The 19,362-nt window shown below is 40.5% G+C and overlaps 1 protein-coding gene across 1 annotated transcript in view; it reads left to right on the top strand.

The window, feature by feature from the left end:
- Positions 1–14,334: 14,334 nt before the first annotated feature.
- Positions 14,335–19,362, top strand: part of LOC139770847 (uncharacterized) — an 82,141-nt gene continuing 77,113 nt past the window's right edge. Inside the window, exons 1-2 of the mRNA XM_071703100.1 lie at positions 14,335–14,421; positions 15,960–16,852. The gene's annotated coding sequence lies outside the window, so the exon portion shown is untranslated. The remainder of the gene's footprint in view (positions 14,422–15,959; positions 16,853–19,362) is intronic.

Genomic DNA, 19,362 nt, shown 5'->3' with positions numbered 1-19,362 from the left:
CGAGCGAGCGAGTATTGAATTCAATAACGGCGGATAACATCGAGAAAGAGACATAGGCGTCCGACGAGCGGACGATACGGCTCCGTCGTAATGACGTAGAGAGTGGCACTCGCCACTATCTGCGGTCCGGCGCAAAGCGATGGCCGAAATTAATTTTGGGCTTGACGTACGGCGCCTCATAATATTGTCTCATAACTCTCCGTCGCAATGGGGCTTATCTCGCGCGCAGTGGCGTTTCAATTAGCCGCACGGCGGCGGGCCCGCGTCCGAAAGTCTTATCCTCCGTGTTGCATAATGCACGCATAAATACGCCGTTCGCCAATTAATTTTCACCATCGCGTGGATTCCTGCGAGATCCATCCTCCGCGTCCACGTCACGGATTTCGAAATTCACGTTCTATCGCACGAAGTGGATCTTATCAGCGGGCCGGTGTGTCGTAATGAACGCTTCGTTTCAACGGCATCCCCGCCACCGGTTTTACCATCAGCATCCCGGAATGTCCGTGAACGAAATTGTCGCGCTCGTTTATCTGCGTCAGCGAATTCTTGTCCTATCCACAAAAATACATCGAACAAGATCTCTAGTTTAAGTCACGCGAAATTTGCAATAAGTATCGAACACTTGTTGCGAGAGAATGGGTTTTGCACAAGTAATCTTGGTGTCTACTGCGTAGACACTAACTTTTATAGGACATCAATATGCGATACGTTCAAGAAAAAGAATTGAGAAATTTAACGGCGTAGAGTACATATTTAAGTCCTATTAGTCTTATAAATAGATCGATTGAAAGCGTTTTATCTGCGTGGAAGACATTTACATATTCCAGACACTTTGCTTTTTTTAAATTAGCATTACATAATCGTACATTTATTGATTTTCGTTTTACCTTATCAAAGTTGTAGATGGAATTATATTTTACAAGAAATCTTTAATTTATAAGAATTAGGTTTCAAGAAACTTTTGACAAAGTTGGTCCTAGTTTGGGCTACGCGACGCTTTATCAATTGAAATATCTATCTGGGTGATTCTAACCAATCCGTGTATTTCTGATAATAGCGAACTCTCTTGGATAGAAACGTCATCACGTTTCGTGACCTGACAATGAGAAAAGTTCGAAAGTTGTTCGCAGGTCCGCGGTGAAAAGGCGCTACTCGACGACGTGCTGTGAAACTCGAGTTACCTTTTTCACCCTCGTTGCCCTCGAGTGGCGGTACCTTAAGAAGGACTAAGATCTGCCCTATCGACATCTATATACGACCGAGAGGGCTAAAGCATCTAATGCGGGCCACTTCTTAAACAATCGCCATCGACGAGCGCACTGCCTCGTATTATCGTTTACGCAAAGGCCACGCGCGCACGAGTGATCAATAGAGCATCAGCCAACTTTGTTTAGTGCGGGGAATTAACGTACTCGACATTTCGGGATCAGGAAGCTAATAGCCTCGGGGGAATAAATAGTTAGAAATTTAAGATTTCTTTGCACCCTCTTCTGCGTCGATCTTGAAAAGTATACATAAATTCTAAAACTGGAATTAATAGACTCGCGTGTAAATTCATGCGATGCAACAAACGCAAACTAAAATATTTCTTATTGTCTCTCTTCAGCGTTTTAGTTTTATGATCTATAATTTATCAGAAAAAATGCTTTTTGGATGAATAGGCGGTCGAAATACGTGTGAGTAGGAAGCCGAAGACAGCGATTCCTACGCTCTTGGGCATGATTCCGCAAAACGTTGGGTCGCGGAAGGAGGGTGGAAAAATAGTAGGATGAGGACGGACACAAATCCCTTTCGAGGTAGGTTATTTTCATGGACTTCGACTTTTCGGCTGCGTGCTAACGGGAAACGGGTCACGCCTCCTCGTTATCGAACACGAGCTCCTTGTCTAGACTCTATTTTACGACTGTCTAATATATGGTTGTCATTGTTGCACATGCTATTCTATCTGGAGCAGAAGATTTTCTGTTCTCGCTCACTGTTGGACACTCGTTTTTTACAAAATAAATTCTAAAAAACTTCAGATAACTACCGTCAAATGGAATATATTAAATACGAAAATATAAACGGAATATAAAAATTACATATATATTTTAATAAAATATATTAAATAATTCCCTAATTAAAATTGACATACTTTCCAATAATATAAAGAATGATTGAATTGACTGCATTATTAATCTCTGACTATAGTCTGACAGTTAGGATGCAATCCGTCGGAATTAACGCGGAAAGCGTCTCGGGCGAGTGTGTAATTAGAAGCATGAACCGGTCTGATTTTTCGGCATGAACGAACGAGAAATATTGAGCTGTAATGATAGAAATTATAGTAGATTTCCGGGGAGTTTCTCGGGTATCCGAGTTGTTAGAACGGAATGCACCACCGGATAGGTGTAAATAGTCCAAAGCTTGGAAAATCTCCGACAAACCAATAATGACAATACTGTCCTAGAACGTGAAAAGACATTAATAATGACTTATGGTTTTCAAATAGGCAAAAATTAAATTCTTTGCGAAATTATTAATCATAATAATTTCCAAGTTTCTATAACTATAAACGGATTTTAATGATGTTGCATAATAAGGATTATTGTAACAATTATTTATATTTTATCAAGAGTTTTATTTTATTATCTTACACATTGTTCTCGAAAAGGGTCACTAATTTTCCTTTAAATTTTGTACTAATTATTCGATCATGCATATATTTAAAAATAATCATAATCGATCATATTTCTATTGAAAAACAGAAAGAATTATAAAAATGCAGAATGACCTGACTGAAAAGATATGTCTCGAAAATTCCGATCCTCTTCGTCAACCCCCTCGAGTGCAAGAAAGGAGTTCGGTGATGAGGGGCTAAGAAGGGGGCTTAGATGCTTTTTATATTCTACGGGGGTTGGTACCGTCCCATAAATCAGGCACGGGCGACCATAAAACCGTGGTATTCGCGCCAAGGGTATGCGGGAGTATATCTCGCTGCCATGCCGTCTTCTAGGAGTGTCTCTGACGCAGGCGGGGTGCCTGGCGCCCCCTTCACTTTCCTCTTTTAGGTGGCTCGTACGAGACGAACAATAGGATACGTAAGACATTGCGACATTTTCGTGAATTTCAGAAAACATATAGAAGAGTGTAAAGGAAAGCGAGATTGTTTTGGGTACCTGTACCTTTAAGCCGGGTGCACACCTCACCTGTGAAACTTTTGAAATTAGGTATTAGGGCCAAAGTAGCAAATCGGGTAAAGCAGATGACAGGAGGGTTTCTATAGAAATTAAGGTTCTTAGCTAAGAGGCTCACTGCTAACTGGACCTTAATGCTAACAACAAAAAGAGACGCCTGATCCCCGTGTCTAGTTCAACTGACAAAATCAACTGAAATTTCTCGCAATATTTTTAACGCAAACTACGTTTTAACGTAACGCAATGATGCGATTAGAAAGATATCACATTACTAAAATCATATTACTAAAAAACCTTTGGTCACGCATATCCCCCTTCTTGTTCCTGAAATGTCCATAGACGTAGATCTTTAAATACGTGTAGCGCCGCATAAAAACATGTTGAGAGTTTGGTATAAATTCAAACATAGCGATTATTATAATACATCTAATATATTTTACTACTGATTTTTAGACACTAAAATTTTCAAAGCCCAATTAAGATTGAATAAATAATAAAGCTGCACCATTAAGTAGTAATAATAAAATATGTTTTTAAAAAATCGAGATATGCAGAGAGAAGAAAATAATTTTGGGAAAAACAATGATTTTTTTGTATTCTTTATTATTTTCTATACAATTATTCTCAACTAAAGAATACAATCATTTAAATCCTCTTATATTTATTTTTAATAACAACTATATAAAACAACTATATAAAATGCGAATAGACTAAAATAATAAAATAAATATCGATTCTCTCGCGTGTTATTTGCAAAAAGTGAAAAGAAGCAGCAGCGAGAGCAAGGAGAAAGAGAGAAAGAGGGTGAGTGAACGAGTGACCACGCCTCAAGCCGAAGATAAGGCAACGTGCGCATCGATAAACTTCAATTTTGAACAAACGAGGAAAGAACCGGGCCGGATGTATCCTCGACACGCCCCGACACGATGTAAAACCACGATGTAGTGGCTCTTATCTGCGGCCGGGACCAGCAACGAGATAAGTGGCCGTTTAGGCCATCTCCTTCGGTTACGGGAGGAGAGGGGGCAGGGCTCGACTCTATCCGCCGACGAGGCAGATAATCGTGTTCGTTCAACGCGCCGCGCGCGTTCCTCCGGGAAAGAGCTGCCGGAAATCTACTTTCGCATCGACTATCATATGGCACGCTTCGTGTCCGCTACCTGTTTACACATCGGCGGTACCCCATTTAATTTACAAACGGTAATTGCGTAATTGTGTTTGCCCCCCTCCCTGCCTCCTCTCTCTCTCTCTCTCTCTCTCTCTCTCTCTCTCTCTCTCTCTCTCTCTCTCTCTCTCTCTCTCTCTCTCTCTCTCTCTCTCTCTCTCTCTCTCTCTCTCTCTCTCTCTCTCTCTCTCACGTTGTTTGCAACTATTGTAATCCTTCGTAACAATGGGCGGTTGTCGCGTTCCAACAAACGGCGAGCGTAGACGCAGATCGTGTTCCGAGATACACGCATTCGAACAGAATTCTAACTCCGAGAAAGACGAGAAGCACAGGATATTCGCGCATTGAGATATATTAATGAATAATCAAAATATATTCTCCAATTTATTTAGCGTTAATGAATAACAATCGGCAGCAACCTTATTTTATTTTGAAGTAAAACTTCCGCTTTATTCATAACATGCTCAACATGGTTGTTCAAAATTCAGGAGATGGAGTGATCACTTATTATTTAATTTACTTTTACAAACGAGTCATTTAAAAACAGGACAAAGATGTACTATGAGATATTCATTATTCATTCGCCCGAATTAAAGATTTATGCATGATGTAAGAAAACAAGGTGTACCATTGCGCATAATGGCGATTTTGAGGGCTACCTCTTATTCGTCAACTGCGTAACCTTGGAAATGGCAATATAGAGGCAATCTCTGATTGGTCAACCACTGGGAATGGTACATCTCGGTTTTTTACATCATAGATTTATGATTGAGACTCGTTTGTCACCAAGCAGTAAAATGACACAATTCCGTCTAAGAATTTGTGACGGCGCGACGTCACCCAAACTCGTCCGTAAAATAGAGCGGCGACCAGAGAGACTAGACTGATTGTGAGATGAGGCATGCGTTCGGGATTTAAAAATATCACCGTGTCGGATCGCGAACAGACTAACGCGTGACGTCTCCACACCATTATGGGGCATTTCTCGAGCCTTTTATACCGTCGACGTGTCGTGGATAATTTTTTTGCGATATTTTTTTGTCCCCGTCTGGAAGTGTCGCGCATCACATCGATATTTTTTTACCGAATGTTTGTCAATTAATAGCAAAGTTATCAATTATATTGTACGTAACTTGAACGTGTTGCAAACAGTTTTATGAGTTACAAGTTGTATTTCTCTATTAAAGAAATCGGCGGAGAAAGGCGATTAAAACTACAATTCACTCAGATAAAAATCTGAAACTAAATAATCATAATACATTAATTTACACAAATAAATTTTTTCAACGAAAAACGTAAATATATTTCATTCTTTAAATAAACGTTAAATAATTTTTAAATGCAACAATTATCTTAATTATTATTAAAAAAGGGGAGTAAAATAATTTAACGTATAACAGTAAAGTTTGTTGTTTGCAACATACATTCATATATACATGTATCAATCAAATCGGAATATAATCGGTTTAGTATTTAAGTAATATTTCCATTCTAAAATATATTCAATCGAATTAATTATTATCTCAGATACGACTCTATATACATATAATGATTCGATAAAACAAAACGCAAAATATGTGCAATAGTACAATATTTTTCCCTCAGTGTAGCTCAGGCAATTAAAAATGTAGGAAACAAAATTATTCAGGGCACATTTATTTTACAATTTATTAATAAATTTAAAGCGATGACCGAGGCAATGACAAATCGGCGATAACAATGTATAAACAATATAATTTCGGCACGTGCGCCTGTGCGTTGACATGCAGCTAAACCAACGTCGAATCTTGCTAACCTACGAGATTATGTTCTTACTGTCCCTTCTTAAAGAAAGTGACCATTGTTACAGGCGTCACGCCTCTCGGGGACGCCAACACTGACCAACACTAGTGTCGCCGATTTCTGACCACCACTACAATATAATTATCTAGAGGCAGTTCCTTGACCTCAAGACCTCAGGTCAGCTTAAACTCGAAGTTGTTGATTGCTTGTACCTAAACTGCATTATCTTTTCTAACATAATGCGAAAGAAGAAATGGACTGTCGTCCACTAATCTCGCATATCCTTACAAGTCCTTTTTTTCGATTAACCCTTCCATATTTATATGCGTGCGATTAAAAGCAAATATCCGAATCGCATAGAATGTATGGCGTGTTCACGAAGATATGCTTTATCATCATCTATTTAGCGTCCATTTAGGACGATGAGTCCGCAGCGATCGAACATAGGCTGGACAATGTTTCTCGAGCCTAGCGCTACGCGCTCCCTGTCATTGATGTCGAACGAAAGGCATTTCGCGAAGTGGTTTGTCACCGATCAGCGGTCGGACTGTCGGAGGAACGAGAAGGCGCAGCAGCAGCGACGAAGCAAAGGTAGTAGTAAGAGTAGCAACGGAGAATGTGCCGTTTCTTATCACAGTGGCATCGACAACCGTGAAAGATCTCTTTTCCAAGGTGGATAGACCTCTCCTTCTTTTTCTCTTCCTTTCTTCCACTCCTCTCCTTTCTTTTCTTCATCGTGTCCCGTCGCCCACCCCTTACCCCCACTAGGATCTATCTCTCCTCCAAATAGGTCTTGTAGTACTTAGGGTTCATCAAGATAACTCTCCGGCCTGGCTTTGTGTCTCTTCCAAGAGAACGCTGCAAGCAGTGGTGGAGGTGGATCGAGAGCAGTGGGACGGAAGGGCGGGGTAGGTAGTAGGACATATTGTACCGATGCTGCGCGTGGTTTATGTTTTGGTCTCTTGGAGATGCGAGAAGCGAGAGGGAGCTCCAAGGAGCTCTCTCTCCTTTCCCCCCTCTCTCTCTCTCTCTCTCTCTCGCCGCGCCGTGACACACTGGATAAGTGCAAGGAACGCATTGTAGAAACTTCGCGGATCGTTGATCCACGCCCGAAACCTGTCAGGGCGACACTGCTCTTCCACTGCCCTTCGCCCCCGTCTCTTCTTCAACATACACGCGCGCGCACACGTTTGCCGGTGAAACTGTTCCATTGTCGCGCGAGATGCTTCTGATAAGTTAAAGTGGTGACCGTACGTGAGATGATCCGTTAACAATGTAAATATTTTCACTACATGTTTGTGGAAGATTCCCGCAGAGCGAACTAAAGTTGTCCCATTTGCATCGAAAGTACGAAAAGGCAGGATCATGGATCGTATTGAATGAAAAATACGATTTATATTAAAATTTTTATAAATTTAGAATGAATCATCCTATCGCTTCGAGTACTTCTCCTGATATTCGCTTTGCCGGAATTTTGAAGGCTTCTCCGTTTTGCGTTACGAACGGGAAAGCGAAAGAAAGCATTATGTACAACAAATTACGGCGGACAGCGCGCTCTTCATTACACAGGCAAAGAGGTAACTTATTAACTCTCACGAGCTCTTTGGCGAAGTACGTATACATACAAAGTAATGATAATCCGGAACATCTTCGCTTCGGGCGTATCATTCCAGCCTTTCGAGAAAAAATAAATTACTCTCGAACAAGATTCCACTCGGAAAAAACAAAAAACAGTTGTGTGTGTGTGTGTGTGTGTGTGTGTGTGTGTGTGTGTGAGAGAGAGAGAGACGCAAAGCGTGCTAAACTTTCGGCTGTAGAAAACGCATCGTCGTCGTGTCGGTGCATTAACGTAATCACAGAGATGCCAGGTGCTGCTCTGCCTCCCTCATCTCTCCCCTTCGTTTTTTTTACTATCTCTCTTAAACCGTCCGTTTTCCGGATGGACCCCGCGCGCTATGGTCCGTCCGACGCGTTCACAACACGTTCCTGACACGCGTCTGTGCGTAATTAAAACAAAGCAACTAGAAAAAAAATCCTACCGTCGCCTCTCGACGACCCGGGCATGGTGCGCCATGCCCGGACCATCAATATGGAAAGCGAGCGACCGTGCTTAAGTGGCTCTGTGACTCTGCAAGAATTCAATTTTTATAGCCCGAAAAATACACGTCCGTCGATCGGTTGACCGGCAACGATACGCGCGGCCGGTCCCCTTTATCGCCGATTATCGAGCCGATCATCGAGCGCCGTACGTTATCGCCGGCTGACGGATCGACGATCTGACACAATCGTCGCGATAGGTTTGATAGAAATAGAATATAGAACACACAAACGCAGTATCGTTTATCTTCTGTTACAGGTATGTCCGAAAGATGCTTATACATATATTGACTCTAGTTAGATATCGATTATCGTTACGTGAAAGATATATTAATAGTTCTTAAATCTAATTGTTTCTAATTAATTCTGGGATGCCAATCTGTGATTTCGATGCACCTTTTAATTAGTTTTTTTATCTTTTCTTGTAGCATACTCTTTGTAATCGTTATATTGTGTATTATTTATTTTTATGACATACATTTGCGACTGTATAAATTTTTTCTACATACATATAATAAAAAAGAAGTGTGAGGAAAAGATTGTTCGCAAAAAAATTAGTAATTCCACGCAAAATCGAGTTTCTCCCGAATAAAGTCTACATTCTTAGCCCGGAGGAAAGAGCGGTCACGAGATAAGAATTTATCAAGGCCGTTGGAATTAATCTGGCATTAATTCTAATCGCCCCGGCGATTTATTAGGAGACGGTAAATCTGCCAGGAACTTCTAAAGAAGTAGGAAAGTTTCCTCGCCGCCGAGCGAAGTCGTAAGGAACTTCGGGGCCGAAGGAGAGCAGGGTGAGCAGGGTCCGATTTTGGCTTCTTTAATTAACTGCCCTCGAATCACGAAATCCTCGTAAAATTTATGTCTATTCGTCCCTTAGCCGTGATAAATATACTCAACGTCATTCATGCGGAAAGTCCCTGTCGCCAAGCCGCGCGATATCCGCCGTTACAGAAAAAATACGCGGCTAATGTGACGACGCTGCCCGTACAACTATTCTAAATCAACGTCATTAGGGAAACATGTTGTTAGCGAAATATGATGTGTCATATCTACCATACACTTGTCATAGTTTCTCGGCCGTTAGTGATTCGTCGAATATATTAACCTGTTTGCTTCTCCGAACTGATAAGCATCGTAACGATCGTGGCATTAGCCTTGAGGCTAATGGATGCATTTAACAAAAATACGGAACGCAATTAAGAAGGCTGCAGCTCGTTAATTATGCCGTCTCTTTCACTTCGTAATTCTCACTGAGTGAAAATATAAAGTGGATATTCTATTGCACAGTCTCTCGATGAGTTTTTCTGCTCTCTCATGCGTCACTATGTCTGTCACAGATTATACTGCATTACATCATTTACAGAGCTGCCTGTCTAAGTGTTTCTCGTTTTACATTTCTCCCATATTCGATTATGTAAGCGACGATGTTTACGAATTAGACAGCTCTAGAAAACAGTTTTACAAAAGATTTAGAGAAAGGTTTCATAACGAGAATATCTGAAACAGTTCGAGACAGTTATTCTATATCACAAACTTCTTTTGTACATGAAGTAAAGTTTTAGAAGTAAAAGTTTTAAAACGAAATAAAACAAACATTTAAAAAAATAAATCAATACTTTTAAGTTAGGAAAAGATTTGGAGAATCTTTGTAAATTCTTGTCTGAAAGACATTTATGCTTGCATTTATGTTTAACGTGTTTATACGAAATTATATTAGCGGGAAAAGGGCTTAAAATATTATCTGTCTCTTAAAAATTTATTTTTATGATACCATCGCTAACAGCAAACGGTTAAATACCTGTGCAATTTTGCTGTCATCGGGTAATGTTGAGTCATTAACAACAGTCATTAGCACACTCTTCTGCAGTACTTCGCGTACAGGTGATGTTTAAAGTGCTAATCAATCTACTTCCGCGTTATTAAGTACAAAATTCGTAATATTGAAGTTGGCAAGAAGAAGAAGAAGATTTTTACTTAAATCATCTATTCAGTACGTATATATTTAAGACATAAATCGCGATAAAGGAACTGGAAGTAAAATCAATTATTTTCTTTTCTACATATATTAATCAATGCCAGAGTCTAAAAGACATGCGGCAATCAGGGAGCAAGTCGACAACTCTCCAAATCGACCACATTCACGGACAAGACAGAATTCAAAATAACAAAATTAGAACCTGTAACACGTAGTTATCTTTAAGTTCACGCGGAATCTTCAAATAATCTGACAGCTTCATCCATTATTCAAAAGTTTCGAAAGCAAAATTTTACCGAGAACGCGTCTACGCTTCCAAGGCGGACGACAAACCGCGGCAACAAAAGGAAATCCGAAGAAAAAGTTATTATCGGCGCGAATTTGACTTTTGGGAGGGCGGCCAGCGTTGTCGAAAAAAAAAAAAAGGAAACGGCATCCCGCATTATCTGAAAGGAGACCCTGGAGAACTGCTGCTCCAGTCTCCTTTGGTGTGCTTTTTTTCCACTCTTCTCTATTCTCTCTATTTTCGCCGCTTCCTACCCTCCTTCCACCCTCACACAAACCTGTTCACTTACTTTTCTAAACGCGAGTCTTTTATCCGAAGTCCCTTATCGCCGGTTACGCCGGTCAATGAAGGAGGGATTGTGATTTTCTGCATGAAGGAAGTTACATGAAAAATATATATAGCCACATGCAGCCGTATATATATGTTATATTATAACCATATTATATATATAATTTATTATTTTAATATATTATATTAATTCGCTAACGTTAATGGCATTTAAAAGTCGCGTGTAGATTTTTATGTAGAAAACGCTTTTATTCTTTTTATCTAAAAAAATGTATTCATATATGTAGAACTCGATATGCATTCCGCATAACGACTGCGAAATCTTATGAAAATATTTTAACTAATTAATCTGCAAATATACATATATATAATAATTTCTTGGATAAAATAATTTCCATCGAAATTCTTTCAACCTCCATTCGCTTGCTACTTGATAACTTATATTGTATAGTTTATTGATGTCTATCGTTTCTCTCTCCGCAACAGTATCGCCATGAAAGTATCGACGTTTCCGAAAGACGTTTCCGCAACGGGAGAGGGCCAGAGAAAACAAAAGAAGTTTCCTTCTTTCCGGCCGTACTCGTCGCACGTATTTTCAGCGGAGAATAATAAATCGGCGCCGAGAGTATCCGAGGCACCGATATCGCGGTCGTTCAAAAACTCACGTAGTTATGTAATTTATGACTATTTTCCGACGTCCTCTCCAGTCCGGTCGCGAATAAAAATCAGGGCAGAAAAATATCTGCGTAAAGCATCGACCAATCGTGCATTGGTAGGACACAGTAGGGATAGATCGCCGGGAGAAATTCCGGAAAATCGAAAGTTTATTTAAGCCAGTGGGAAACTCTTGACTCGAAAGATGATCGAGACTTTATCGTCCTATATCAATTGTTTTTTTTTTAATTAACTCTGCTATTATTACTTAATTGTTCTTATTTTAATCTTAAATTAATTAAAAAATGAAGTTTAAGATGAAATATAATACAAATCTGCTAAAATATAATTAAATATAGGTAAATAACTTCGAAAAAGCGTTATTATTTTTATAATTTACATTAATTTATTAAGTATAAAAAATAATTTATGCCCCAAAAGTGATTAATTTTTTATTTTTATGATATTATTATTTCTATTTTCGTTTAAATGTAAGTTAATTATTACGCTCAGAGAGAAACAAATGTATACATTAATATGTGACTAAATGGTTTTTTCGAATTTGAAAAGAAATTTGAAATTTTATAACTTTAGTCTCATTATCGTTAATTATCTATATCTCGAAATTCACTCGCACCAACCATTATTTATAAATTGATCTTTCTATTCTGTTCATTATCCATTATGTCGCGTTCTTCAAACATAACAAATCGTGTTTTAAAGCTCATTATTATATGGCGGAGAACACGGAAATTGCAGATATATTTCCAGTTAGTCATTTTATTAAAAGATTATATTATATGTGTACATAATTTTAAATTCTTAGATTTGGGTAAGCGTTGTTCATGTGGACATGTTTATGGGTGATATTTGGTGATATTTGTATAGTTATTTTAAAATACGCCATACAATACGATTCATCTTTGTATCTATCATAAAAAAATATATGTTAATATATTAATAATCAACATTTTTCCAATCTATCAATCTTTCTAGCGAAATCTTATTCTATTTTCCGATAAACCGTGTATAGCATTTATAATTTTTTACATTATTATTATAGATATTATATGCAGAATATTTATGTTATTCTACTCTTAAGTTCCTTAACAAGCAAGTTAAAGTAGATAGGAAAGGATTATCATGGAGCAAGCTATTACTTTTTATATAATTATCAAATTATTCTTTGTTTGGAATATTACCGAAGATGAAACGCAATAAGCCGGCAATTCACGGGACAAAATGGGGAGGGGAAAGAGGTAGGAAAAACAGCGATGTCAAAGAAGAGGTGAACGAGATCGGTAACGAGGAGACACGCGAATGGACACGGTAGCTCTGCGTATAGCGCGCGATGGAACAGAGATCGGTTGTTAAAGAGAGGTGGCAAGGTGAGGGAGCGAGAGGGCAACGGCGGCGGGAGATAGAAAAAGAGGAGCGCGCGGAACTCGGGAAGGAACGCGAGTCGACGGAGCGCGCGGAAGGAGAGAGAAAGAGAGAGACGGAGAAACAAGAGCGGTAAAAATGAATCGATAGGCGGAGTTTTTCATGACGCGCCGCTAGAGGCGCTCCAGGTGGGGAGCGCAATAGGCGGAGTCAAGCTGATTTAGGGCCGCCATTTTGTGACAATGGATGAGAGGGGGTATGCCTATCTGATTGGCTGATCTACGGACTTCTCTCGTCCTGGACAAGCTTCTACAGATTGTTCGGTTGTACACACCGCCGGGTACTCCAGCCACCCGGCAACCCGGCAACGCTGCCACCCCACACCGTAGCTTCTCCTACCCCGTTGCCGACGCTGATGTGCTCTCTCTTCCCTCCCCCCCACCCCGCTGCTGTATCATCGCGCGCATACACGTACATACGTACGTGCGTACATACACGGAGGAAACGCCAAGTCCCGATCGCGTAGCGGAGGAATCCTCGCGAAAAATTGCAAGCGTTTCGTATACAGCTCGCTCGCGCGCGCGCTTTTATCTGCCATCAGAAAATGTTGATTGCAATATTTCACTTCCGCTTAATCGAACGTGCCTGCTTCTCTCTCTCTCTCTCCCTTGTTCTTTTGGACGAACGTCGTCCAGACGGACACTATCGCGTGATCTTCAGGATTTTTAATTTGACAGAAACAGAAGAAGAAAACGCGCGAAGACGCTTTCAAGTGTCGATTATGTAACAGTCTCCTCGATGGTAGATTGATTAGATTCACTGGTTAGCAATCGCGAAGAATCTACATGACTCTTGCCTCACGACATTACATTCTTGCGAAAAGTTGTTAAGTATGTGCCAAGAGTGCTTTGTTGATTAAAACGCATTTTCCGAACCGGGTACGACTTGTTTTTGTTCAAGAGATTAGATTCGAAGGATTACATTTATTTTAAATTTATAAATTTGTCTAATATTAATTTTTTTGTTATCTTATATAGGAATTTTATATTGGCTGTTACGTGATTCAGTTTTAATAATAATAACTAATAAATGTTCTTCGTCATAGTTACATAATTTACCCAATTTTTATTTTAAGAAATGCATAAATTTGTTATTAAATTTTTTTCTATGAAGCCTATTACATTCCTTATAAGATATTAATATTTATCTGCAGTATTGAATACAAATTTACGCCATTAAAAAAATTTAATTATTTAATCTAAGATCAATAAATTTAGAATCTTATAATAGCAGGGGTCACAAAAACTCCAAATTTTTGAACACGTATCGTGTATCAAAACGATTATGTATCTGTAACATATCATGTCGGAAAAGCCGCACAAAACACACCTAACGTCGAGCATGCGATGTAAACAAGAAGATTGCCGGTATCCGGCTACAATTAGCGTAGAAGCGATGCGAGAACAGCGGGCGCAGGCCAGAAAGTCTCGGCCGCGCTATCGGATCGCACGACCTGGGGCAACCTGTAACACGGTAGATTGTCGTTGTCGTCGTCGTCATCGTGGTCGTCGTCGCATCTCGCTCGGATTTCAGACTTCGGATTTCGGAGGGCGTGTGTATCTTAATCGCGGTATCTCATCTAGATAGGCCGCCGGCATCAAGATCGACGGGGCCCGCTCGCTCGTTCGCGCGCGCGAGTTACGTGTCGTGTATGCAATGTACACACGCGCGGCATATGCACGTGTGTCTGCGTACGTGTGTACGTTTCGTGCGTGTATTGTGCGTATATACGCGAATGTGTATGTATCTAGCCGGTAATCTTCGCACGTGGGGCACGTGGCTCGCGCGTTCGGGCTCTCGTTTTCCTCGATCCGATCTAAATTCGGATCGGTCGATCGCGTGGAGAAGGCGCGCGTCTCTTTCATCACGGGAACCACACGGGATTCCCAGCCACCTCGCGCGGCGATCCGACGGAATTATTCAGCATCCCGCCGGCTCGTGCTGCGATCTAGATAACCGCGTTTTACGCGATCGGCCCGATTCCCTTTCCGTCGAAAAGTGCGTAAACAAGCTGAGTTTGAGATCAAGGCCCCTCCAGAATGAATTATTTTTTTTATATTCGAGTTAACTTTCTTCTCTCTTTGCTTTTTTATTTATGGATTAATTAATTTTTAATTTTTACTTAATAAGAATATTAAAGATAATAAAATCTTGAATAATATATAAATACGAAATTTAAATTGTAATTGAAAGATATTTAAGCCACTCTATGGAATTTGATTTTGTATCAACTGGTCAACCAATTCAAAAAGTTCTCATTGCGGAGGAAGATTAAAAATTATCCGCGATAATTTCATTCATCATTGCACTACGATGATACGTTAGATTTTCGATTGTCCGGCGCGTTGATAAATTGCCAACGTAAATAGCATCACTCGCGCTGCAGCTCGCTGCAATATATTCAAAGTAGACTATAGAAATGTATCGTGCATGTGCGTCCTGATGGAACGATTTGGCACTGTTGAGCCGCGGTATCTGCCAATCGGTGAGGACTGCATTAAATCCGCCTGGGAACATTGAATTTTCCACTCGCGCGCGGGCGCGGGCGCGGGCGCGGGCGTCCCGCTGTGAACGTTCCGAATCGCATTCTGAACACTCTTCGCTCCGATACTGTTGCTAGGTAGGACCAGCTATTTCCCGACTCGTAAATTATTTCCGTTAAAAGGCAAGCGAATCACTTATCTGCATGTGTGTGCGTGTACATTTCTCATTTATGAATTGACTTCAATAGTCAGGATAAGTTGTACGACTCGTCTGTGCATTTTTTTCTCGACCGAAGGCATTCTCAAGAAATACTGACGCCGTAGACCCGATTTGCTCCTTCGTAAACCGGTACGGACAAGATAAATGACCGAAGTGGGCTCGATGCTCGAAAGAAATTACGCCTAAGCTAAGCGGGCACCGCCTTCTCTCATGAATATTCAGCTGGCCAATAGAAATCCGTCCCACGACGACGCAGCCTAAAAATTTCAATAATATATCATCGATCGTGTCGGCCCTCGCGTCTCCATCTACCTCATTCTCTCACTCTTGACGTACGGATTCCGTATCCATTATTACCGTTATACCACGCTACTAATTTTATGAAAGCGCGAGGCACTTGTCCTTCCATCGTTTCTCTCGCATATTCTTGTCAACGGCGTTGACAGCGGCGGCAATAACATCGTCGCTGGAGGAGCGGTACGGCCATGGGCATAAGTGCATACGGGTGAACAACAGAGTGCACTTCTCCGTCGGAGCAGAGGGAGGGAGAGGGCAGTTACGCCCCTCTGGTAGGTTGGGCTCCGGCTGGGGGGCGGCGCTAAGACTGACCGAACGGCGCCGAACGCTAACGAACGTTGCCGAGCGCGCGGGAACGTGGGGGCTCGTGCAGCGCAGTGTTTTCATGCGCTTAGTTTCGCGCCGGGTGCCACGACAGTCGCATCGAGTTGAGTTCGCGCGCGCGTGCGTGCGTTTTTTGAAAAAAGAAAAAAAGGAGAGGAAACCTGCGAGAAAGACTTCTACAGCCGCACCTTATCTGCTCGATAAGACGAAGACGAGGGAGGAGGATGGACTAGGGGCGAATTTTGTGACGGAAGGCAGAGTACGACGAGTTCGCGCGCCAAAGTTCTACCTCGTAACGTGAGGGAACGGTCGTCGGGGTCCTCGTATCGGGATCTTCGTTCTCCGAGAGACGTCCGCGGGCAGAAGGGGAAACGGAAAGAGAGGAAAAGCAGACGAAGGTCGATCGGTCATCTGATCAATCTGCTTTGCGCCTCCCCCCCTCTCCCTCCACCCACCCACTTCACTCACTCGCTCATCCGCCCGACGAGCAGAACTCCACGAACGCTACAATGTGCTGTGTGTGTGATGTACGGTGCAGTGTGTTGGTGCTAACTTAGTGATAACGATATCCCCTCCCCCGCCGCGTCTATCATCCGCGGAACCTACAACAAAACTAGTCGTCGTATTATCTCGTCCGGGGATTGCCGCCGGGAGATAAGGTAAGAGCAGACAGAGTCGACGATCGTAGTTGCTTGATTATCCGCGTTGATTGTTTCGCGACGGGGGGCACCGCACCGCGGCGCAAATAGGTACCGCGCGATTACTGCTGGCTTGGGCCTTTATCGAATCCACCCTGCCGAGTCGCTTTTCCAATCTTTGGCGCAAGCCGTGTTCTCGTCACAATAATACGTAAGTTAAGACTTACCGCAGCGCGCGAATAGTAAACGTGTTTAACTTGTAAACGGTGTTTTGAAATTCGCGAATGTTAAATTGCGAGCAGTGTAAAATTTTATCTTAATCGGATGATGTGCCACGAAAAGGAAATCAATTCGCGTTACGTATCGTACTTTCGCTTCTAAATGCTTTAAATATTCATGCATAATTAGGTTGGCGGGATAAAATCGAGCTCACCTCGTCTACATGCGGATAAAGCGTCGCGATTCTATACCCAGTATTATTAATAATTATAAATCATTGTGCTTTTATATACTATTCGCCATCGAGGTTATTTTCAATGCGATCGGTGACCGTCACGTTGTGTGCTATTCATTTCGTGACAGATTTTTTTTAGGCACGGTAAACAACGCGGCTAATTGTAAGATCTCGATATTGCAGGAATAGTCAAATCAAGAGTAGGTACGTTTCAAAGAGATGATTCAAGATACATTTCAAAATCACTATAATAAAAATAGAGGGTTATTTATAATAAAAATAATTAGAGAAACGTGAAGTCGGCACGTTGAAAATTCGTCTGGTCCGTCTAATGCAAAGTTATTAGGAAATATTTAAGCGGTCGAACAATCTGACTGGTTTAGCATCTCCCGTGATGTCAATCTTCCTGGAAATGCGATTAAATTGATTTGTTTACCACCTATTATTGCTCGAGTCTTTCTACGTCTTCCATCTACAACGTCTTTTTCGGATAATTACACAATTCCTAAAATGATTTGTTTACCACCTATTATTGCTCGAGTCTTGACGTGTCTTCAACTAACAACAAACAACTACATCTTTTTCGGATAATTATATACAATTCCTTGTCTTACGAAAACAAGACGAACCAAGCTGAGCGAAGCTGTATCGAGAGTTGAAGCGAAAACTGGATATTCAGATGAATTTCGAAGATGCAGGTAGACCGGTCAATAAACTAGAATAATACAAACGCGTGACCTGCTTTTCGTGGACCCTTTTTCGACACCCTGTCGTAACACAACTTTACGCTCGTCAAAATGTCAAATTAATGTCCTCCGGTGATTTTCTTCAGGGGTTTGAGAATGTAAGCGTCATTTATAGTTTCTCGTTGAAATGGCCTAATGGTTGTAGGTAAACCTAAAACGCAGTAGGGTTCCATTTGTGGTTTCTCGATCTTGTTACGTCTCTTATTTTCTCAACGACAATAGGGAATTACTTTCAGCACTCTTGTTTCTCCCAGCGACCATCACCGTTTATAAAAGACTCGAAAGAAAACAAAAAATTTTTCGGCAATTTTTAATGACTTAAGTAATTATTGAAACATGTAAAATCACAATGTGCCTACAGTTCACATTATGGTTGAGGTGAGAATGATGATTACAGTTGCTGGGTTTTAAATTACATAGATAAAATCGAGGATTCCCTATCGGTGATTTTTTTCCTTCAAAATATTTATTGCTTGCCATTGAACACGAATATTTTACAATCTCTGGTTACGTAAAACATGTTTTATGCATTTACAATAGTGTTGAGTTATTGCAAATTTATGCTTATAGTTTAAATGATTTGATATCGAATAACGAACGAGCGAATAACAATTAATAGCAAAGCATTTATGAGTGTGATACGAACCGATGTGATACTTGTGATATTTTTCATTTAAAACAAATCATTTACTATTTTTCTCTTTCTTTCTTTCTCGATTTATGCCGAAATAGCGTAGTTTCATCATACGAATAAGAAAAATACAGTCTTATTTCAGCAAATGATACCCCGGGGTACTTCGCTGATGTTAATCCAAAACTTTGTTAGGTATATAATTGGAAGAAACGCGCTACTTTCCTATTTCTGCCGTTATAGGAATTCTTTCGTGAGAAAAACTCCGATTGCAATTAATATTATAGCACTGGTGCTAATAATGTTTATAGCATTGCGAGAATTCGCTATACAATTGATTCTTTTTCGATATTAGCATCATAAGAACTTACTTAATCTCTGCAGTATTTCCCTTTTTTGTAATTCCTGGTTTTAAGTAATTTAATTATCGCTGGTAACGTTCCAAAATTAAATATCATGACGTATGGACAAATTGTTTTTTATCATTAAAAATAGATGCTTAAAACTGATATAGTTTTTATTATACTTTAAATTTTATAGATATATAAAAATATTTTTTGTAAACGTGATAGTTGATATAAAACACAGAATGTTTTCTCTCGTCGAAATTATTGTCAAATTTCTAACTAAATAACTTGTATCTTTCATAAGACATTTAGTGCTTATATATGACAGCGATTACACGTCTCTAATATCGTTT

The sequence above is a fragment of the Temnothorax nylanderi genome, unplaced genomic scaffold, assembly GCF_030848795.1.
Source record: "Temnothorax nylanderi isolate EJ_2023f unplaced genomic scaffold, tnyl_v1.0 TNYL_tig0033_pilon, whole genome shotgun sequence".
NCBI classification, from domain to species: domain Eukaryota; kingdom Metazoa; phylum Arthropoda; class Insecta; order Hymenoptera; family Formicidae; genus Temnothorax; species Temnothorax nylanderi.
This window is presented reverse-complemented; position numbering and strand designations above follow the sequence as displayed.